Genomic DNA, 24620 nt, shown 5'->3' on the forward strand with positions numbered 1-24620 from the left:
CAGTCACTTTATATTCCCACTCATTAGCATATTTTCATAAAATCCTATGGAACGCAACGTCACAGCAGGGAAAGGGTTTTACTGCGGCACCTAGGAGCAGTTGAGTTTCATGTTCAGGCTGTGGTATGAGTTGCTCCAGGTTTCTCGTAAGCACACAGGGACCTTAGCGGGTGCTCTTGATACAAGAATGGCCCCGACATGATCAAGTGATGAGGATTGCATTTTCCTTTTTTATTTTTGTATTTCCAATGACATTTCTGTTTGTGATTTCGTTTTGCTTTGTATAACTGTGTTTTCTCCTGGATTTGATATTTAACTAAAAAATGAATAAGGCCTCAGGGCGCTGGATAGAGGAGCAGGCTGGGGCTAGGACTGCTAAGAGAGCGAGAATAGCAGGTTTTCTGTATTGTTTCCTGTCTTCATTTTCATGACTAGTTTCTCTTGTGCATTAAATTTGTTTTTTTAATATGTGAGCCTGGCTAGCTCAGTTGGTAGAGCATCAGAATTTTAATCTGAGGGTCCAGGGTTCAAGTCCCTGGTCAGGTGAAAGGGGAACCATTCTCCTCACAATGAAAGAAGGTATCTCTCCAGGATGTTATTTCACAACACCTTTTTTCCCCCAGGAATTGGCCTTTCCTAGGAAGGGCTGTGTACTGCCTGGGACTGAAGGGGCAACTTCCTCACATGCCCACTGGCCTCTCAGTCTGGATTAAGAAAGGCCTCTGGGAGCTGCAGCAAACTGCTGTGTGACAACTTGGTGAGTAAATGCAAGGCTACCCGCAGAGGGTCATCCACACCAGAACTCAGCAGAGGTCTGGGGGTTCCCTATTGGTCCCATGGTGTAAGGGCCAGCACTCGGGACTTTGAATCCTGCAATCTGAGTTGAAGTCTCAGTGGGATCTGAGGACAATTCCTGTGCCACAAACCCTGCTGGGTCTTCCAAGTCTCTATCTTGCTTTCTGAAAGGCCATGAAAGCTTATCTTTTCCCCACTAGCTATTGTGACTTGAGCATAAGAGGGGATGTTTGATCCAGAAGCCTGGCCGTGCCTGGGGTCCTGTATGTAGGGATGCGAGCTGCATTTCCTCTGAGTCCTGAAGCTGGACTGCAGCCTGGCCTAGGAGGCAGCCCTATTGGTTGACCTATTGGCCCAAAATCACTTGTGCGGTGTTGGTGTCCCCAGGAATGCTGAAGGGCCTAAGGGAGGGATGCTCAATACTTCCCCCTATCAGTAAGGGCAGAGAAGGAGGGCTGCAAGAATGGGCAGGTTGATGGCTGGGCCTTCTAGCATTCGGCTGGGGACGTGGTGGGGAACGCGAAGTGGGAGAAATGGTTGCAGGCCTGTGACGAATGGTTTGGCCAGTGACATAAGTGGATTGTGTCATTACCTACAAAGTTGTGATGCTCAAGACCCATCTGTGGGGAATTTCCTCAGCCACGTGTTTCCCCCTGCTCCACGAGTGCTGCTGAGACCGAACACGATGGCCTTCCACCTCTGGTGGGGCAATAGGATGTCCCTACCTAGTCAGGAGAAGTGTGGCTTTTCTGCCATATTAGAAGGGGGGTTGGGTCTGGTGGGCTTTGAAGCCTTGTACGGCTCTACTTTTTTGTTTTTTCAATTTTCAGTGGTGGCTGAGCTGGAGGGCAGTTCAGGCCCGAGATAAATTTTGGGGCAACCGCAAAGAACCCAGCTGACTCTTCCGATATGGCCGTATTTTTTTTGACCCCACCGGATGCAGCACCGGGTATGGGATGGCTGATGGTGGCAGAAGTGGGAGGAGTAGACTCATAGACTTATAGACTTTAAGGTCAGAAGGGACTATTATGATAATCTAGTCTGACCTCCTGCACAATGCAGGCCTCAGAATCTCACCCAACCACTTCTATAACAAACCCCTAACCTGTGTCTGAGTTATTGAAGTCCTCAAATTGTGGTTTGAAGACCTCAAGCTGCAGAGAATCCTCCAGCAAGTGACTCATGCCCTATGCTGCAGAGGAAGATGAAAAACCTCCAGGGCCTCTGCCAACCTGCCCTGGAGGAAAATTCCTTCCTGACCCCAAATATGGCGATCAGCTAAACCCTGAGTAAGTGAGCAAGACTCACCAGCCAGCACCCAGGAAAGAATTCTCTATAGTAACTCAGATCCCAACCCATCTAACATCCCATCACAGACCACTGGGCAGACTTACCTGCTGATTAGGAGGTTAGGAAGTCCCCCCCCAAGTGTTCTTCTATTCCCACCTTACACCCTACAGGATTTTCAGTGGGTGGCTAGGTGGAAGGTGCTTGCAGGATGGCTTCATCTGCAACAGTGGCTGCCCTCACAGCAGCGGCAGCCACAGCAGTGAGTGCCCCCCCCCCTCCTTTGGCTCAATCTGAACAGAGGTCAATGTACCACTGTGTGTGATAGGCCAATTTTAAGGAGCTTCCTCTGAAGGTGAGCAACTGTCCCCAGAACTTACTGACAGGTGCTTTAAAGTATTTGCATATGTGCACAGCCAGCATGTGCAGAGCAAAGGCTGCCCACGGGCACTGTGTCAGACTCTGGCACCGCTTGAGACAATGGACCATCTTCAGACAACAGGTAACCCAGGATCTAAGGCAGAAATGGAGTGAGGGAGCAAGTCAAGCTGAGCAAGGCAGGCAAAAATTCATCTTGCCTTCGTGGGCGCTCGCAATGATGCCCTTTTTGTGTGCCAGGGCTGACAAAAACATCCCAGGCAGAGAAGCAGCAGGCCCAAAAAGTGCCATTAGGGTACTGACTTAACTCAGTTGGGAGAGTGTTAGACTGACAATCTAGAGGTCCCTGGTTCACTCCTATGCTTTGGCATGCTCTTTGTGTGCAGCAGTGGGTTTTTCTCTGGAAGCACAGCAGTGCCTTTACCCACCACAAATCCCTCATTTCAGGCTCCCAAGCAAGAAAAGACAGCGTGGACTTGTGCACCGAGTTGGCCCACCTGACCTTTCTTTCTTCTCGTGCTCTTTGTCAGCAAGGAGAAGAAAAAGAAGCTCTCCTTCAAGCCAGAGTCAGAAGGGCGACGTTAGGATGACTTCCTGAGTGCTGGCTCCAGTCCTTTGCTCTAACAGCTGACCTATCGAAGGGCTGCCACCTCTCTCTCCAGGTTTGCCCATCGGTGTGTTCAGAATGGAGAGGAGTAACCAGTGGTGTTCCCCAATGGTCAGTCCTAGGACCAATCCTATTCAACTTATTCTTAAATGATCTGGAGAAAGGGGTAAACAGTGAGGTGGCAAAGTTTGCAGATGATACTAAACTACTCAAGATAGTGAAGACCAAGGCAGACAGGGAAGAACTTCAGAGAGGTCTCACAAAACTGTGATTGGTCAACAAAATGGTAAATGAAATTTACTGTGGATAAATGTAAAGTAATGCACATTGGGAAAAATATCCCCAACTATACATACATTATGATGGAGGCTAATTTAGCTACAACTAATCAGGATAGAGATCTTGGAGTCATCATGGATAGTTCTCTGAAGATGACCAGACAGTGTGCAGCAGCAGTCAAAAAAGCAAACAGGATGTTAGGAATCATTAAAAAAAGGAGAATAAGATAGAGAATATCTTAGTGCCTTTATATAAATCCATGGTACACCCACATCTTGAATACTGCATACAGATGTGGTCTCCTCATTTGAAAAATGATATACTGGCATTAGAAAAAGTTCAGAGAAGGGCAACTAAAGTGATTAGTGGTTTGGAATGGGTCCCATATGAGGAGAGATTAAAGAGACTAGAACTTTTCAGCTTGGAAAAGAGAAGACTAAGAGGGGATATGATAAAGGTCTATAAAATCATGAGTGGTGTGGAGAAAGTGAATAGGGAAAAGTTATTTACTTGATCCCATAATATAAGACCTAGGGGCCACCAAATGAAATTAACAGGCAGCAGGTTTAAAACAAATACAAGGAAATTCTTCACACAGACACAGTTAACACATGGAACTCCTTGCTTGAGGGGGTTGTGAAGGCTAGGAATATAACAGGGTTTAAAAGAGAACTAGATAAATTTATAGGTTTCAGAATGGAAGCCATGTTAGTCTGTATCAGCAAAAAGACCGAGGAGTACTTGTGGCACCTTAGAGACTAACAAATTTATTTGAGCAACAACTCTGACATCATAATAAAAGAGGCTGACAAAGGAGGTGCTGTCATAGACTCATAGACTCTAGGACTGGAAGGGACCTCGAGAGGTCATCGAGTCCAGTCCCCTGCCCTCATGGCAGGACCAAATACTGTCTAGACCATCCCTGATAGACATTTATCTAACCTACTCTTAAATATCTCCAGAGATGGAGATTCCACAACTTCCCTAGGCAATCTATTCCAGTGTTTAACTACCCTGACAGTTAGGAACTTTTTCCTAATGTCCAACCTAAATCTCCCTTGCTGCAGTTTAAGCCCATTGCTTCTTGTTCTATCATTGGAGGCTAAGGTGAACAAGTTTTCTCCCTCCTCCTGATGACACCCTTTTAGATACCTGAAAACTGCTATCATGTCCCCTCTCAGTCTTCTCTTTTCCAAACTAAACAAACCCAATTCCTTCAGCCTTCCTTCATAGGTCATGTTCTCAAGACCTTTAATCATTCTCGTTGCTCTTCTCTGGACCCTCTCCAATTTCTCCACATCTTTCTTGAAATGCGGTGCCCAGAACTGGACACAATACTCCAGTTGAGGCCTAACCAGCGCAGAGTAAAGCGGAAGAATGACTTCTCGTGTCTTGTTTACAACACACCTGTTAATGCATCCCAGAATCACGTTTGCTTTTTTTGCAACAGTATCACACTGTTGACTCATATTAAGCTTGTGGTCCACTATGACCCCTAGATCTCTTTCTGCCATACTCCTTCCTAGACAGTCTCTTCCCATTCTGTATGTGTGAAACTGATTGTTCCTTCCTAAGTGGAGCACTTTGCATTTATCTTTATTGAACTTCATCCTGTTTACCTCAGACCATTTCTCCAACTTGTCCAGATCATTTTGAATTTTGACTCTGTCCTCCAAAGCAGTTGCAATCCCTCCCAGTTTGGTATCGTCCGCAAACTTAATAAGCGTACTTTCTATGCCAACATCTAAATCGTTGATGAAGATATTGAACAGAACCGGTCCCAAAACAGACCCCTGCGGAACCCCACTTGTTATATCTTTCCAGCAGGATTGGGAGCCATTAACAACTACTCTCTGAGTACGGTTATCCAGCCAGTTATGCACCCACCTTATAGTAGCCCCATCTAAATTGTACTTTCCTAGCTTATCTATAAGAATATCATGCGAGACCGTATCAAACGCCTTACTAAAGTCTAGGTATATCACATCCACCGCTTCTCCCTTATCCACAAGGCTCGTTATCCTATCAAAGAATGTTATCAGATTAGTTTGACATGATTTGTTCTTTACAAATCCATGCTGGCTATTCCCTATCACCTTACCACCTTCCAAGTGTTTGCAGATGATTTCTTTGATTACCTGCTCCATTATCTTCCCTGGCACAGAAGTTAAACTCACTGGTCTGTAGTTTCCTGGGTTGTTTTTATTTCCCTTTTTATAGATGGGCACTATATTTGCCCCCTTCCAGTCTTCTCATGACTAGGTTGGAATATGAACGAGAGGCTGCTAGGTGGCTCTCTGACACCACATTCTACACGCCATTACCCTCTGATCCCACTGAGAGTTACCAAAAGAAATGACACCATCTGCTCAAGAAACTCCCTGAAAAAGCACAAGGAGAAATCTGCACAGACACACCCCTACAACTCCAAACAGGGGTATTCTATCATCTACATGAGATCCATAAACCTGGAAATCCTGGATGCTCCATCATCTCAGGCATTGGCACCCTGACAGCAGGATTGTTTGGCTATGTAGACTCCCTCCTCAGGCCCTATGCTACCAGCACTCCTAGCTATCTTTGAGACACCACTGACTTCCTGAGGAAACTACAGTCCATTGGTGATCTTCCAGAAAACACCATCTTGGCCACTATGGAGATAGAAGCCTTCTACACCAACATTTCACACAAAGATGGATTACAAGCCGTCTGGAACAGTATCCCCAATAATGTCACGGTAAACTTGGTAGCTGAACTTTGTGACTTTGTCCTCATCCACAACTATTTCACATTTGGGGACAATATATGCCTTCAAGTCAGAGGCACTGCAATGGGTACTCACATGGCCCCACAGTATGCCAACATTTTTATGGCTGACTTAGAACAACGCTTCCTCAGCTCTCGTCCCCTAATACATCTACTCTTCTTGTACTACACTGATGCCATCATCATCATCTGGACCCATGGAAAAGAAGCCCTTGAGGAATTCCACTAGGATTTCAACAATTTCCATCCCACCATCAACCTCATCCTGGACCAGTCCACACAAGAGATCCACTTCCTGGATACTACAGTGCTAATAAGCAATGGTCACATAAACACCACCCTATACTGGAAACCTACTGACTGCTATACTTACCTACATGCCTCTAGCTTCCATCCAGACCCCGCCACACGATCCATTGTCTACAGCCAAGCTCTAAGATACAACCACATTTGCTCCAACCCCTCAGACAGAGACAAACACCTACAAGATCTCTATCAAGTGTTCTTACAACTACAATACCCACCTGCTGAAGTGAAGAAACAGATTGACAGAGCCAGAAGAGTACCCAGAAGTCACCTACTACAGGACAGGTCCAACAAAGAAAGTAACAGAGCACCACTAGCCATCACCTTCAGCCCCCAACTAAAACCTCTCCAGCGCATCATCAAGGATCTACAACCTTTCCTGAAGGACGGTCCCTCACTCTCACAGATCTTGGGAGACAGGCCAGTCCTTGCTTACAGACAGCCCACCAACCTGAAGCAAATACTAACCAGCAACCAAACAACAAAAACACTAACCCAGGAACCTATCCTTGCAACAAAGCCCATTGCCAACTCTGTCCACATATCTATTCAGGGGACACCATCATAGGACCTAATCACATCAGCCACACTATCAGAGGCTCATTCACCTGCACATCTACTAATGTGATATATGCTATTATGTGCCAGCAATGCCCCTCTGCCATGTACATTGGCCAAACCAGACAGTATCTATGTAAAATAATAAATGGACATAAATCATATGTCAAGAATTATAACATTCAAAAACCAGTCGGAAAACACTTCAGTTTCCCTGGTCACTCGATGATAGACCTAAAAGTCGCAATATTACAAGTAATAACCTTCAAAAACAGACTCCAACGAGAGACTACTGAATTGGAATTAATTTGCAAAGTGGACACCATTAAATTAGGCTTGAATAAAGCCTGGGAGTGGATGGGTCATTACACAAAGTCAAACTATTTCCCCATGTTTATTTATCCCCCTACTGTTACTCACACCTTCTTGTCAACTGTTGGAAATGGGCCATCCCGATTATCACTACAAAAGGTTTTTTCTCCTGCTGATAATAGCTCACCTTAACTGCTCACTCTCATTATAGTGTGTATGGCAACACCCATTTTTTCATGTTCTCTATGTATGTGTGTGTATATCTATATCTATATCTATATCTTCCTGCTGTATTTTCCAGTGCATGCATCCAATGAAGTGGGTTTTAGACCACGAAAGCTTATGCTCAAATTAATTTGTTAGTCTCTAAGGTGCCACAAGTACTGCTCTTTCTTTTTTCAGATAAATTAATGGAGGTTAAGTCCATGAATGGCTATTAGCCAGGATGGGTAAGGAGTGGGATCCCTAGCCTCTGTTTGTCAGAGGGTGGAGTTGGATGTCAGGAGAGAGATCACTTGATCATTACCTGTTAGGTTCAATCCCTCTGGGGCACCTGGTATTGACCACTGTTGGCAGACATGATGCGGGGTTGGATGGACCTTTGGTCTGACCCAGTATGGCCATTCTTATGTTCTTATGAAGAGAGGGGCAGAGCACTGTAACAGAGTTTCTGTAGTGTAGTGGTTATCACATTTGTCTAACACACAAAAAGTCCCTGGCCTGAAACCAGGCAGAAACATGAGGGCTTAATTTTCCCAGCTCCTACTGGCCTGTCCCTGCTGTTGTAGGAGCAGCAGTGATTTCTATGCTCAAAAGGTCTGTTATACTTCCCCCGTTCCCACTTTTGTCTCCTCTCCCTCTCTGAATGCCTGTGAAGTGGCTTTTCCCCTCCCGCTCCCTCCTGGACTACTCGTAGGATGAATGTTCTGGTTGAAGAGCAGAAGAGCTCCCAGGTAGACAAGGTGTCTGGGACTCTAATTAGGCAGCACTCACAGACCCAGAGCATGGACACTGCCCAGGTGGAGTGTGACCAACCAGATGCAGCCAAGTCATCTCTAGTCGCAGGCCATGAAGTGTAGGCCCTTAAAAGGGGAAGGGGCCATGTGCTCAGGAGAGCACTCACAAGCTTGTACCTCCAGTGAATGCCCTTTGCCTGGACTGCCAGGCCAGTGGTTCTCTGCACTGTATTTCATTGAGCCTCAGGAAGACTTACCTTCATCGCACCGTCCATAGCTGTGCTGTGAGACACTTACCTTGCAGAATCCTGACATCTGCAGTGCTGTGCCTGTCCTGGGAGTGTGAGTATGCGAGTGCGAGTGTGACTTCTCCTCCCCCACTTATTTTGAGCTTAGCTATCAGTATAATAAAAGTGCTGCTATCTGCCAGACTCTGGTGGGTCATTAGTCCTCCCTACACTTACTAGCTGGCCCAATTTTGGGTAACACCTGCATAACCCTAACCCCTGCATGGCAGAGGGTGGTGAAATGAGCTGAGGAAAAAGCCTTGGCATCAGCAGGGGAAAGCTAGATGATCTTGGAGAGTCACCTTTTGAAGCCTTGTGGTTTGGCTTCCTCTGCCCTTGGAGGTTGGCCTACGGAGGCAGGCTCTTCCTGCTGGCCTCCTTTGTATGACTTGCCAAAGGAGGAAGTGAGGCAGGAATGGGGCAAAAGAGGAAAGTAGAGCTGAGGAAGGCAGGGCAGAAGCTAAGTGCCTTAGTGCGGCTAAGTGGGGTTAGTAGAGTGCCACCATTTGTTGTGCAAAGCCTGGGGAGGTGCGGTTGGCTACTGGGAGGTAGAATTCTGTGCCTGCCTCTTGGCTTCCCAGGGATGGCTACTTGCATCCCAGAAGAAGAAGGATGGTTCTGGGTGAAAGGAAGGCAAGCAACACTATGGGAGGAAATTTGAGTGCGGGGTGTTGGCTCTGTGCTGGGGGAGGAGGTTGGGATTCAGGAGGGGTGGCACTTACCCCGGGCAGTGCGGCTCCCAAAGTGACCAGTACACACAACCCTGTGTCAGCAGCTCCTAGGTGAGCCATGCCAGGGGGTCTCCGTGCGCTGGTGCCTGCAGGCGCTGCCCCCAGAGCTCCCATTGGCTGCAGTTCCTGGCCAATGGAAGCTGCAGAGTTGGTACTAGGGGCAGGGGTAGTGAATGGAGACACTCCCTGCGCCCCAGGGGATGCTGGGACATGCCCACCATTTCTGGGAGTGACACGGAGGGACGGAGGCAGAGTGGGCAGGGAGCCACCTTAGTGCTGCTGGCACATCTCTGCACACCCATTAGGGGAGGGGAGCAGAGGGCCTCCATGTGCTGCCTGGGGTAGGGGCAGTGCACAGAGCTGCCTCCCCTCCCGGGTCTATTACAGGAGGGGAGGGAGGTCTTTTGGCCTGTAAGGTGCAGCAGGTCGGACTAGATGATCACATTGCTCCCTTCTGACCTTAAAGGCTCCAAGTCTAAAAGGGAGAGAGAAGTAAAGGAAGTTTAAAAAAAGAATAAACCAAACATTGTAATACCAGGATAACTCCAACAGCTCATTGTATAGTCCCAGCCCTTTCTTCCTCCATTGTGTTTTGAATGCCCTGCAGGACATTGATTCTCTCATTCCATTAATAAACTGATACAATGTGACTGAAATTAAACCAGTTCCCAGGGGAGAAAACATCACATCATTGCATTGGCTGGGAATCGAACCCAGGTCAACTGCTTGGAAGGCAGCTATGCTCACCACTATACCACCAATGCATCTGGTGAAAGTGGCACTTATGCTTGCCCAATGAGGCTAGAGCAGCATTGAGGAGATTTTCAGCCTGTTAAAATGTACTGGATTCTCATCACTGAAAAAAAACACCTCCATCTTCACTTGAGTTTGAACCATCAGCCTTTCAATTACCCACCAAAGCTGTTAATCACAGGGTATGTCTACACTACGGGTATCACAGCATTCCTTCTCAGATCTGAACCTTAGAGTTCAGAAAATGAGATACTAGCACCTGAATCCTCTAAGCTTAATTACCAGCTTAGATTTGATAGTGCTGCCACCACCCAAAAATATAGTGTTTTGGGGCACTCTGACCTCCCCAGCCTTCCCTGGGGACCCCAAGAACCCAGATCCCTTGGGTTCTTAAAACAAGGAGAAATAAACCATTCCCCCACCTTTCCCCCTCCCAGGGCTATTCTGAGAGATATTGATCCAACCTCTTAAATCACCATACAGAGAAGCATCTCCCTTCCTTTCCACAAAGAGGCAAGCAGATTCAAGGAAAACAAAGAGAGATTCTATCTCTCCCCCTCCCGTCTCCCTGCCACCCGTCCTGGTGAGTTATCCCAATCCCCTGGAATAACACAAGGGAAACAAGAGAAAAAAATCAATCAGGTTCTCTAAAAAAAGAAATCTTTTAATAAAAGAAAGGAAAAAGTAAAGAATTATCTCTGTAACTTCAAGATATAAATATTACAGGGTCCTATAGCTTACAGACACCAGAAAGAGACTTTCCCCCCAGTACCAATACAAATCAAAATATTCCCAGCAACTACACATATGAAAGTTAACCAGCCAGATCCACAATTGCAAATAGAGTAAAACAATCAAAAAGCCTAAACTGCCTGTTTTTACTTACTATTTGAAAAGAAACTTAGAGAGCCTGTAGTAATGTCTGGTCTCTCTCAGACCCTCCGAGAGAAGAACACACAACGGACAAAGAACACACACAAAAACTTCCCTCCACCCAAATGTAAAAGTATCTTGTCTTCTGATTGGTCTTCTGGTCAGGTGTCCAGTTCCCTGCTTGTAACCCTTTACAGGTACAAGAAACATTAACCCTTAACAATCTGTTTATGACAACGGGATTATTCCGATTTTACAGAAACCAGTTTTTGGAAACAGATTGTATAAAGTTGAGTGCATGCGGCCCCACTAAGCACATTAATTCGGCGGTGTGCATCCAGGTACCAATGCTAGCATTGATTTCTGGAGCGTTGCACTGTGGGTAGCTATCCTGTAGCTATCCCATAGTTCCAGTAGTCTCCCCCGCCCATTGGAATTCTGGGTTGAGATCCCAATGCCTGATGAGGCTAAAACAGTGTCATGGGTAAATGTCGTCACTCACTCCTCCCTCCGTGAAAGCAACGGCAGACAATCATTTCACGCCCTTTTCCCTGGATTGCCCGGGCAGATGCCATAGCATGGCAACCATGGAGCCCGTTCAGCCTTTTTTCACTGTCATCGTATGTCTAACGGATGGTGCTGATAGACGCGGTACTGCATTGCTACACAGTAACATCCTCTTGCCTTTTGCAAGTTAGCAAAGATGGTTGCCCTACCATACCAGCCATACCGTCCCGTCTGCTGCTTTGCAAGTTGACAATGACAGTTACCGGTTATACTATACTGTCTGCTGCTGTCATTGGTGCTCCTGGCCGGCCTCGGTGAGGTCGGCCGGGGACGCATGGACACAAATGGGAATGACTCCCCGGGTCATTCCCTTCTTTAAGTTTTGTCTAAAGGGAGAGTCAGTCCTGTCTAGACTATCAGGCAAGTCTACTAAAGAACCAGAGAGGCCAAAGGCCACTCCCAGTCAGAGCCCCAGACATCCCACAGAAATGATGAGCTGCATGCCATTCTAGTGGGTGCCCCTGCAACAACCCCACCCATTGCTTCCCTCCTCCTCCAACCCTCCTAGGCTACCGTGGCAGTGTCCCCCCATTTGTGTGATGAAGTAATAAAGAATGCAGGAATTTGAAACAACACTGATTTTATTGCCTTTGCAAGCAGAGCTCAAAGCGGGGAGGGGAGGGCTGCCTCCAGCTGCAATGATATTCCAGGCAAGACTGAATCTCCATTAGTCAAAGCTTAAAGAAGAGAATGACCTGGGAGTCATTCTCATTTTTGCCCAGGCCCCCCGGCCGACCTCACCGAGGCCGGCCAGGAACACTCACGGGATGATGATGAAGGATACCAGTTCTACTGTATCTTCTGACGTAGGGAAGGGAAGGGAAGGGAAGGGGATGTTGCTGTGTAGCGCTGCAGCACCATGCCTGCCAGCAGCATCCAATAGACATAAAGTGACATTGAAAAAAGGCAAGAAACAATTTTTTTTCGTTTGCTTTCATGGGGGGCGGGGGCGAACAACATATACCCTGAACCACCAGCAACAATGTTTTTGACCCTTCAGGTTTTGGGAACTCAGCCAAGAATTCAAATGGTTTTCAGAGAGTGTAGGAACTGTGTGATAGTTACAGTCATCAGTCGCCCCTCCCTCTGTGAGCGTCCATTTCATTCTTTGGCTTTCTGGTACGCTTGTCTCGGCTCCTTAAGTTTCAGCACTGTGTTGAGTCCCTGCTGTGGCCTCTGTCCGTCATAACCTTGGAGATTTTTTCAAATGTTTTGGCATTTCGTCTTTTGAAACAGAGTTCTGATAGAACAGATTCATCTCCCCATATAGAGATCAGCTTCGGTATCTCTCATACGGTCCATGCTGGAGCTCTTTTTTGATTCTGGGACTGCATGGCCACCTGTGCTGATCGGCACTCCATGCTGGGCAAAAAGGAAATTAAATTCAAAAGTTTGCGGGGCTTTTCCTGTCTATCTGGCCAGTGCATTCAAGTTCAGATTGCTGTCCAGAGCGGTCACAATGGTGCACTGTGGGATAGCACCCAGAGGCCAATACCATCGAATTGCGGCCACACTAACCCTAATCCGACATGGCAATACCGATTTCAGTGCTACTCCCCTCGTCGGGGAGGATTACAGATATTGGTACTAAGAGCCCTTTATATCAATATAAAGGCCTTCGTTTTGTGAACAGGTGCAGGGTTAATGAGATTTAATGCTGCTAAATTCGATATGAACTCGTAGTGTTGACCAGACCACACAGAGCAGCAGGTTTCCCCTATTGTTTCCTGCTCTTGTTTTCTTCACTAGTTTCTCTCCTGCACCAACTTGCCCTTCTCCTTTGTGAGCCTGGCTAGCTCTGTTGGCAGAGCATCAGACTTTTAATCTGAGGGCCCAGGGTTAAAGTCCCTGGTAAGGTGATAAACTACTCATAAGGATCTTACACTGTCTTTCTGGAGTCCTCTTTGATGTTCCTTTTTCTCTTCAGGAGTTTCCCTTTCCTCAGAAAGGCCTTTCTGTGTGTGAGTTTGAAGGGGCAACTTCCTGACAGCCCCTCTGTCCTTGCAGCCTGGAGGAATAAAGGCCTCTGGGCATATAGCATGTTCCTTCCCAGCACACACACACATACAAACACACAGAATATCCCTAAGGAACTAGAATCACCTGCTGCCTTCCCGTTTCTTGCTGGATTCCCAAACGAGGATGTTCTACAGCCCAAACCCATGTCCCTTTTTTCCCAGTGCCCCTCAATCCCAACCCTCAGTCCCTCCTATGCACACTGCTCCTCACTCCGAACCAGAGCCTACTCCTCTTCACCCTTCTCCTCTGTCCCAATCCACAGCCCCCTCCTATTCCCAGTGCCCCTCAATCCCAACCCACAGCTCTCTCCTCCTTACACTGCTCCTCAATCCCAACCCACAGGCCCCTCCTCCTCACGCTGCTCCTCAATCCCAACCCACTGCTCCCTCCTTCCCTCCAGCAGCGGGTGCCTCAGACCCCCTCAGGAAGATTTTCTTGCAAGGTTTCATGTATGAGTCTGCATGTGGATTTTACAGTATGTTGGAAATATGTTGGATTGCTTGCCGAAATGATCACTTTTGGCTGGTGTTGGATTCCCAGTCTCCTTGTTATTGGGGCAGGAGAAATAAAGGGCTGTTATCCTTGTTGTGTGAATTGAGGGCAGCCCAACGGTGCTTGGCAGACCCCAATTCAGGGACTCACCCTCAATTCAATAGCACTCGCTAGGCAGGGGAACGGGGTTCCAAAGCCAAGTGGGCTGGGCCTTGAGTCCTAATACTAAAATTTAGGGGTTAGATCAATGTTAGGACAGGGTGGCAGTGAAGGAATTAGTGAGTCCCTAGACAACATAGTGAGTATGGTGCCTTCTTATTTTCCCCCTTTTAAACCCAGGATGGCAGGTGAACTGTACAGAGGCACCTCTGGGCTTGCACTGACTAAGGACAACAGCTGTGAGTGGGATGAAGAGCAGGGATGGCTCATGTTAAAGGACTTTTGGTTAATGGACTTACTAACCGTAGAGAGAAGGGCACTGCCCAGCTTATTTGGGGGTGGGTCTTTTCCTTGTAGTTTAGGTTTATGAGTTGGGGCTGCTGACATGACTTCTGCTAACCCTGGGCTTACACTGCAATGTAGACATATTCTGAGAGGGCATCTATACTGTGATAAAAGCCCTGTGGCCCGACTGGCCTGGATCATCTGACTTGTTCTCCTGGGGCTCACGTTGTGAGGCTAAAAACTGCAGTGCAGACATTTGGGCTCAGACTGGAGCTTGGCCTCAGAGACCCTCACCCCTCATGGGGTCTTGGAGGCTGGGCTCAAGCCCAAGTGTCTACACGGTAATTTTATAACCCTGCAGCACAAGCCCCACAAGCCTGAATCAACTGACCCAGGGTTTGAGAATAGTGACTTGAGTATGTTTATGACAATGTAGACATAATGCTATGCTATGTCCAGACTGCAATGAAACACCCAAGGCTGCCCCATGCCAGCTCAGGCTCCCGAGGCTTTGGCTGTGGGGTGGTAAATTTGCAGTGTAGATGTCTCAGCTCAGGCTCAATACTGGGCTCTGGGCCCCCTCAAGGTTGGGAGGGAGTTTAGCAAGCAAAAAAGGTAAAACCGCAATGAAGTATTACCCTGGACTCAATGGCATTTCTCCATTGGTCTGTCTGCTTTGGGGCAGGGACAATAGCACATCCTGCTGCATTCGTTATTTCAAAGGGCGGTTTAGGATTTTCATTCTCATACATGATGCACAAAGCAGGACTTAACACTCAGTATAACCTAAATGAGCCATCCACAGATTCTGGCAGCCACAAAGAGCATTAGGTGTGAGAGCCCAGACCTGCCCCTGCCCCTGCCTCAGTCCCAGGGGTGGGGGGTCATCCACGACCTACCAGCTGCGAACTCCTAAACTTTCAGTAACTCTATTATCAGTGCCTGGAGTGTAATTTAAACCATAAGAAAAACCACACTGGGCTAGACCAAAGGACCATCTAGCTCTGAATATTGTCTTCTGACAGCAGCCAAGAGCAGGTGCCCCAAAAGCCACTCAACAAGGCACCACTGGGAGTTATTATCCCTGCCCCAAAAGCAGACAGACCAATGGAGAACTGACATGACTCCAGGGTAATACTTCCCTGCGGTTTTACCATTTCCACTTGCTAAACTCCCTCCCAACCTTCTGGGCTCCTAGAGCAGGGTACTGAGCCTGAGCCCAGACACGTACACTGCACCACAGTTTTTAGCCTCTCAGCCTCAGCATAATGAGCCCAAGTCACATGACCCAGGCCAGCCATCCTGCCATCTTTATCCCAGGAGAGATGGACTCTAAGGGTACGTTCCCATTACAATGTACGCCCAGGTGTGGCACGCTGTGCTCAAAGCAGCACCCTGCAACCCACATATTCACCATTCTCATATAGTGATGATACATTTTGATCAAAGTCTGCCTGGTGAGGGATCATTTTAAAAATCTTGAACTGTTCATCCATTGAACATTAATGTCTTCTTGCATTCTATGTGCTCACATTGGTTTGGGATGTTATGAAGTTTGCTCTGTGTGCATTACAGAAATATGTTATGAGGTTGGGAAATGCCCACCACCAGCCTTTCAGATGGAAAAATGGAGGAGCCAGACTTGCTGCTGGCCCATTGAAGGTATCCACACTCCCAAGGACTATCTCAGGAACCGTGTTCAATGCAGACTTCTCTGAGATAGCCCAGCAACAATGGACAGTGCTTGACTCATGTCATAGCAAAGGTACTTCCTAGCAAGTTGGAAGAAACTATGAAAGGGAAGTAGAGACATGAATTGGCCTCTCTCCCCCACAACTCAACAGCTGGAAACACATCTGGAGGACAAAGACTGAACTGAGATAAATGAGAAGAGAATAATAATAATACATTCAAATCAAAGTTCTCAAACATACTAGTATTGGTTTTTCAGCAGAAAATTTTCAGTTTGGGGAATTTTCTTTTCCCAGTCAGGCCTTGCCAAGGGAAGCAGGGAGAAAATGTTTGACTTGCCTTCTTCAGGACAGCTTGCCCTAGACATTCTAGCTGTGGGTCACTGTCATGGCCTTGCTGAGAAATGGGGTATTTTTATAATTTGAGGAGGTCTCAGGGTGTTTGGGGGAGATGATGAGGATGTTACCTTTTGAGATAAAAACTAAGAAATACAGAACTAGAGAATTTTTTTTTTAGAAATCTGAGATTTAGACATTTTATTTAAAGCCAGGGAGAGGAAGGGGAGAGGGTTGTCTGAGTTTCTGAGAAGGTTTTTGTTTGCAGGAAGCATTATTGTTTGATCTGTCATTGTACCAAAGGGGAGATGGTTGTCTATAAAGGAGGGGTGAAGACTAAAAGCATCCCATGACGATGGGATTCAAACCCATGCAGAGCACAATGGATTAGCAGTCCATCACCTTGACCTCTCAGCCACCTCATCTGACCTGCTAAGAAAAGGACAGGAGGAGAAATCTAGGCCTGCAGTGATAGGGACAATATGGAGTTTTTAAATACTAAGCAGAAGCAGGGGCTGAATGAGCTATGAAGTAGCTAGGTATGACCTTGCTCCTGTCTCGAAAATAACCCTTAACTGTGTGATGGTCTATTTCATTACTTCAGGGTGGCTGAATGTACATAATAGACTCATAGACTGGAAGGGACCTCGAGAGGTCATCGAGTCGAGTCCCCTGCCCTCAAATGTTTGTAGTTGGGTTGCTCTTGTTCTAGGGTACACGCACCCCTCAAATCCGAAGCAACACTGTCATAGGCCGAGGGCTGGAGTTGATTACTTCTTGAGCTCCCTTCCACCCTGACATTTCTGTGGTTCTGGGCTTTGTCCTTTGCTCTTTGGAAGAACTCCTCATAAACATCCCCTGGCCTACCTGGTTATCCTCCTTCCCATCCCTTCGTACAACTCCCTTGTTCTATGAAGCCTAGAAAGACATGCCAATGGTTAGGCAGGTTGTGTGCTGAGATCACTATCAGGATGACAGATGATGTCTTATTGTTTCCTTGTGCTCTCTCTGTCCTTATTCAGGGCCATTGCACCTGTATTCCCCCTCTGTGGTCCAGCAAGGGCACCCATTCTCAGACTGTCCAGCTGGCACCTCTCTTGGGTAGAAACCCACATCTCTCTGCCTCCTAGCTGTAGTATCTCCAGGCTGCACTGCTTCCTGCCTACAGTGTGAATTCCCCGCTAAGGCAGATCCTCTTCCTCAGCAGGCCTGCTTGGCCTTTCTTCCTCAGAGGCTAGGAACAGCAGAACTGCCCCTAGTTAAGGTACGATACAGCCCATGGCCAGCAAACAGTGATTCTCAAGGTAAAGGCGTTACAGAGAGAACATATTAAACCATAAAAGAACCTATATGCCTGCTAACCAGAGATCACCCCAATGGTTGGGAGGGGCGTGGGGAGTGGCGGTTCGAGCCGGGGTGGGGCTGGGTTCCCTCCCCAGCTCTGGGATGGGCCTGGGCAGTAGCGGTTCCATCAGGGGCGGGGCGCTGTCTTCCCTCCCCAGCTGTGGGAGGGGCCTTGGGACTGGCAACTCCAGCGGGGGAGGGGCTCTTGTTTCCATCCTCAGCTCTGGGAGGGGAGTGGGAAGTGGCAGATCGAGTGGGGGAGGGGCGCTGGCTTCTCTCCAAAGCTCTGAGAGGGGCCTGGGGAGCGGCGGTTTGAGTGGGGGGGGGTGGTGCTGGCTTCCCTCTCCAGCTCTGAGAGTTCTGGGGAGGGTCGGATGGAGCGGGGGCGGGAGGATTGGTTCTCTCGCCAGCTCTGGGAGGGGCCCAGGGAGTGGCGGTTCCAGCGGGGGAGGGGCACTGCCTTCCCTCCCCAGCTATGGGAGGGGCCTGGGGAGTAGCGGTTCGAGAGGGGCAGGGCACTGGCTTCTCTCCACAGCTCTGGGAGGGGCCTCGGGGGTGGCGGTTCGAGTGGGGGTGGGGCGCTGCCTTCTCTTTCCAGCTCTGGGAGGGGCCTGGGGAGTGGCGGTTCCAGCGGGGGCGGGGCTGTGACATTATGAGTGTACTATAAAATCTCATTGAAAGGTGACAGGGCCAGAAAGAGTTAATTAACTCACCTCACCGACTGACCTGACCCATGAGTGAACATTACGGACTGGTTAGGAAGATCTGTAAATGAACAGAGCTTTGAAATGCAAGTCTGCATTGTTAGAGGTAGATGGGCAGATGTTTGCTCAGGTCTTGTGATCTAAGCAAACAAGTCTTGTCTATTGCTGTAGTTTTAATTCAAAGATCAAAAAAGGAATATTAGCATTTATGATGATACTCAAGTTAAATAGTATTATTGTCTATATATCTCTTTGACGGTTGTGGTAACCTGTATCTGAACTGTTTAATGGATAAATGACTCTGTGCTAATTGTCAGGATGTTTGGGAGAAGGAGTTAAGCCTATTGTTTTCTCAGGCCGAAAGGCTGCGGGAAATGTATAAGAACCCTGGGACACGATCCTTCTCATCTCAGATCTGCTTTGGGTTTCAAGAGGGGGAGCCACCCTGAATATGGAAATTGGGCTATAACCTGTAGACAATTTCTAAAAGGACTCTTGGCAACTACAAGCTCACCTCTGCTATGCATCTGAAACTCAAGAATTAAATTCAAGTCTGTATGTATATGGATCTTTTAAACAACACTCTCTTATTTTTTAATAAATTTTAGCTTAGTTAATGAGAATTGGCTGTGGCGTGTATTTTGGGTAAGATCTAAGTTATAATTGAACCTTGGTATCTGGCTGATCCTTTGGGATCAGAAGAACCTTTTCTTTTATATGATGAAGTCAGATTTTCAGGAATCATCATCATATCCCACAGGTGTGTCTGGACAGAGGCCTGAGGCTGGACACTTTAAGGGAACTACGTGATATAAACTTTTAAGTAACCAGTGAGGTACTATAGAAGCTGTTGTGTGCTGGTTGGTAAATCTAAGTATCGGAATAACCACCAGCATTTGGGATTTGTCTGCCCTATTTTGTAAGCAGTTCACCCTGATTGAGAGACCTCACCTGGCTCCCACGGGCAGCACCGTTAAACGGCCGCTCCCCAGTCCCCACACAGAGCCGGAGGGGGAAGGCAGCGCCGGACCCCCGCTGGAACGGCTGCTCACCAGTCCCCTTGCAGAGCTGGGGAGGGAACCCAGCGCCCCGCCCCCAAAGGAACGGCTGACCCCAGTCCCCTCGCAGTGCCAGGGAGGGAAGGCAGCGCCCCGTCCCCGCGGCTATGCCGCTGCCCAGTCCCCTCGCAGAGCCGGGGAGGGAACACAACACCCGGCCACCACAGGAGGGAAGGTAGTGCCCCACTCCCGCAGGAACGGATGCTCCCCGGTCCCCTGGCAGAGCTGAGGAGGGAACCAGTGCCCCGCCCACGCTGGAACAGCAGCTCCCCAGAGCCCTCGCAGAGCTGGGGAGGGAAGGCAGCACCCCACCCCTGCTGGAATGGCCGCTGCCCAGTCCTCTCGCTGAGCTGGGAAGGGAACCCAGCGCCCCGCCCCCGCATGAATGGCCGCTCCCATGTCTCCTCGCAGAGCTGAGGAGGGAAGGCAGCGCCCCACCTGTGACGATGCGGTTCTGGCGGGACCCAACTGAGAGTACCAATTCAGGACCAATTGCTCAAACAGGGCTGTTACAGCCCTAGGCTGAGGTTTTTCCACCTCTAAGGCAAACCAAACCAGCCAGACAAAAGTGACTTCAGTTTCACCCCACTGGCTAACCACAAGTCACACAAGCAATTTCCTTAGACACTCCAGTCTCCCAGTATCACCACCAGTGCCACTCGTCCTGGGGATGAATGGTTATGAAAACCAACACCCCAGTAAAAGAAAAAGGTTCTCTCGATCCCAAAGGACCATGCCCCAGACCCAGGTCAATATACACATCAGATCTTACCCACAAATCACACTGTTGCCAATCCTTTAGAATCTAACATCTAAAGGTTTATTCATAAAGGGAAAAAGATAGAGATGAGAGCTAGAATTGGTTAAATGGAATCAATTACATACAGTAATGGCAAAGTTCTTAGTTCAGGCTTGTAGCAGTGATGGAGTAAACTGCAGGTTCAAATCAAGTCTCTGGAGAACATCCCCCACTGGGATGGGTCATCAGCCCCTTGCGCAGAGCTTCAGTTTGTAGCAAAGTCCCTCCAGAGGTAAGAAGCAGGATTGAAGACCAGATGGAGATGAGGCATCAGCCTTATATAGGCTCTTCCAGGTGTAAGAACACTTCTTTGTTCTTACTGTGGAAAGTTACAGCAAAATGGAGTCTGGAGTCACATGTTCAAGTCCCTGCATACTTTGCTGTGTTACAAGGCGTATCTGCCTCCTCTCAATGGGTCAATTGTGTAGCTGATGGTCCTTAATGGGCCATCAAGCAGGCTAGGCAGAGCTAACACCAACTTGTCTGGGGTGTCACCCAGAACTACAGCACCAATTTGAAATACAGACAGTATACAGCCAATACCTATAACTTCAACTGCAAAATGATACGGACATACAGACAGCATAATCATAACCAATAACCCAGAGCCTGGTCTTAGACACCTTATATGACCCCCTTTACATAAGACTTGGTGCCACTACAGGACCTTAGTTGCAAACCATGTTCTATATGGTTGCAGTTTATATCAATAACGTCACACTCACAATGCAAAATTGATGCAGGAAGGGATGACACAAACATCACTGACTGCATCCCAAGAGCTCCCCATCCTTGGGTCTGTCTCACTACAGCTAGTGTTGGGCTAGAGGCCCTACCAGTATATAACAGAAATGGTTTATCAAAGTCATGTTTAATTACATGATTGAATCTCTTTACAAAGTCAAGGTGTAACTTGGTTAGCTTTTGCAGCATGGTTCCTGTATGTTTCATGTGATCTTGCCAAGAGCTAAAGAACAGAGCAACTTTATCCATACACACTCTGACAAATGTTTGAAACCCAATTAACATTAAACCAATGTAGATATAAATGTTGTTCATTGTCCAGGAATTCTGGCATTTAGCCATGAAAGCCATATGGTAGTGTGCCTCAGTTTCCCCTTTTCTGCTGCACATCAGGCCTGGACTGTCTTTTCCCCTGTGAAAAGTTTCAATACTGTTTACAGAAATTAACTGTGAAACATTAGTATAGCAAGGCCTTTTAACATAAAGTGTGTTCTCATGTACTGCTTTCAACATGTTCAAGGGATTTTCCAAAACATTGGGCACGTTGTACATTCTTACAGTTCTTGGTAATAGCAACACATTATTTACAAAAATCACCATTGGCAATTACAACAAATTAATTGCAAGTGTCCATCTACAATCATGTTTGTCATGCCACACCCTTGGATTAATGCCATTGGAGTTTGGGCATTTCAGGGTTAACCTGTGGCTTCCCTTTGCAAAATTCAGTTTTCTCTTTTCCCTTTGTCCTGCAGGATCAAACCCTGATTTCTCCTGCTTAACCAAATTCACTGGCTGATGGGGTGGGCTCTCTGTGCTAACAGCTATTAGCAAGTCTTTCTTCTCCCTGCCAGCCAGGTAATTTGCATCAACACAGACACTAGCTTTTAACTTCTTAGCTGCTACCAGTTCCAAGGCTTTACTTTGTCTTACAAAGATACCACACAAATCCAAAGGGTCTGAGGATGAGAGTTTGCCTGCTCTTCCCTGCATCCTCAAGCGCTTAGACATAAAGCCGTTTAGCTCTGAAACACCAGTAACCCAATCTGTTCTCAGACCCTGAAGCACAGACTGCTCACTCACAGAATCAGCATGGAGACATTCCTGTCCCAACACCATTGTCTTCTCAATAAGCTGGCCACACACAGCCACGCAGTTATAGGGCTGCTCAACTTTCTTAACAGCTTTTACTTCATCTGAGACCTTGTTAAAGTTACCCACACTGGATCTTTCAAAGGGAAAGTCAGTGGATCCTTTAACAGAAAATTTCTGGCTGTTAGGAACTGAAACTTTCTTGATCAAATCACTTTTACATCCTTCAGTTGCAGTAAACTGCTTACACAGGTTACCACGGGGGTTCCTTTCCCTAGGAGCTTGTCTAAGCAGCAATTCACCCCTCTCAGAACTTCTGCCCTTACCCTTTTCACCTAGGGCTTGCTCTAAAGGACACTTTCCTGAGCCCCCACAGACTCTTTCTGGGTCTCACTTACATCCAGAATCACCTCTGGCCCATCAGGCAGATTCCTACACAATCCCCTTCCAGGCAAACCTATAGACATTCTAGATACCAGGTTAGAAGCATTCTTCTTTCCTTGGCCATGAACAGTCGTTAAACCGTCAGTAGGTAACACAATTAAACCACCTTTCTGCTCTCCTTGTGCCCTGGCTAGGGTATCACCCTGAGCAGACAGAGCTGCTACATCCTTTTCCAACCACACATTAGCAACTGGCAAACTACAAGCACCAGAATTGTCTGATCTGTGGGATTTTGCTAAGACACTAACTGGATGCAACCTAGTTACAGTGCCATACTCCCCAGCAGACACAAACTTAGGACCATTCCCTTCCTGGGCTTTAGCTGTATTTACAACCAACTCCGAGACAACTGAATGACCCTCAACCATCACAGGCTGAAAAGCACCTTCTATCTGCTCCGCAGACACAGAACAGCCAGAGACACATTCTCCTTCACCAGACACACAGCTTGGGATTTCCTTTCCCTTGTCCCAGCACACAAGGCTGTTCACAAACAACTGCTTGGAGACTGAGGTAGCTTCCTCCACAGGCAAGTCAATACCCTTGACAGACACAGGCACATTTCCTTCACTGTCACATTTTTCCACACAGGAAACAGGTAAGGGATAGGGACACTCATTTTCCATTATTTCTGCCTTTCCAAACTGCTGACCAGATAAAGCCATCAGCTCACAAGGCTGCCTAGGCTCCTCCAAACCTTCTCTACCAGGCACATTGCCACTTCCAACAGATAAGCTGCTGCTTTTTTCACTACACTGAGCTACTTCCAGCACATCACAATTACCCATTTCAGGTTCACTTTTACAAGCTGCACTAGCCACCAATCCATTACCCATTACACATCTACCCTTTCCTTCCTCAGTTAGGGTTTCCATCTGACCATTTACTTGAATCTGCTCCTGAGAAACATCTCCCTCCCGAATGAGATCTTTTTCCTCTTGATCTAACTCCAGATTCACTTCTGAGACATTAGACAGACATTCAGAAATTTAATTCCCAGACACACTGCTTTCTTGAACAGACAAACAGCTATTTCCCACCAGGTTAGACTCCCCCTCTCCCCAGCCATAGCAAAACTGGTTAAACACAGAAAACTGCTCTGAGTAATACTACGTATCAACATAGTTATAAACTGGATTTTCAAGAGGATACAGTTTCTGCTGTTCTTTCCTTGCTTCTTTTACTTGGAGCTGAAGTCTGGCAGTTTCTTGTTGCATCTTGTGTGTCTCCTGTTCCAGCTCCTGTTGCCTCTGTCGAGCTTTCTCCTCAGCAACCAGTAATTCCAGATGCCCCTTACGAGCTTTTTCTTCTCTCTTATCAGCCTCCTCCTTTCTTTCAGCAGTTTCTTCCTCCAGCTGGGCCAAGGCTTGCTTCTCTCTCATTCGAATTTCTGCCAGTTTTTGCTCATATTCAAACTGCAGGCCGCCCATCAGAGCTTGCAGTTTCATTGCTTTTGCTGATCCTTTCTGGCTCATGGTCACTGATCTTTAACCAACCAAACTCTCAATCCCAAATTTCAAATTTGGATAGCGTGGGGTTCTGACCCAAAGCCTAATTGACTCGGCTCTGTGGATCCTTGCACGACTACGCCACTGTGACCATGCTGCCCGTGGGAGCCAGCTGAGGTCACTCCATCAGGGTGAACTGCAAAAAAAATTGGGCAGACAAACCCCAAACGCTGGTGGTTATTCCAATACTTAGATTTACCGAGCCAGCACAAAACAGCTTCTATAGTACCTCACTGGTCAATTAGAAGTCCAAACCATGCAGTTCCCTTAAAGTGCCCAGCCTCAGGCGTCTGTCCAAACACACCTGTCAGATATGATGATGATTCCTGAAAATCTTACTTCTTCATATAAAAGAAAAGGTTCTTCCAATCCCAAAGGATCTGCCACATACCCAGGTCCAATTACAACTTAGATCTTACCCAAAATACACACTTATAGCCAATTCTTATTAACTAAGCTAAAATGTATTAGAAAAGAAAAGAGAGAGAGT

At 47.4% G+C, this 24620-nt stretch overlaps 2 non-coding genes across 2 annotated transcripts; one reads left to right on the forward strand and one right to left on the reverse strand.

Annotated features, from left to right (window-relative positions):
• Window positions 1-473: 473 nt before the first annotated feature.
• TRNAK-UUU (transfer RNA lysine (anticodon UUU)) lies at window positions 474-546 on the forward strand. Its single transcript has one exon. It is a non-coding gene; the product is annotated as a tRNA-Lys (tRNA).
• A 9408-nt stretch (window positions 547-9954) lies between these two features.
• Window positions 9955-10026, reverse strand: TRNAG-UCC (transfer RNA glycine (anticodon UCC)). Its single transcript has one exon. It is a non-coding gene; the product is annotated as a tRNA-Gly (tRNA).
• Window positions 10027-24620: the final 14594 nt, after the last annotated feature.

Source organism: Gopherus flavomarginatus, chromosome 19, assembly GCF_025201925.1.
Source record: "Gopherus flavomarginatus isolate rGopFla2 chromosome 19, rGopFla2.mat.asm, whole genome shotgun sequence".
NCBI classification, from domain to species: Eukaryota; Metazoa; Chordata; order Testudines; family Testudinidae; genus Gopherus; species Gopherus flavomarginatus.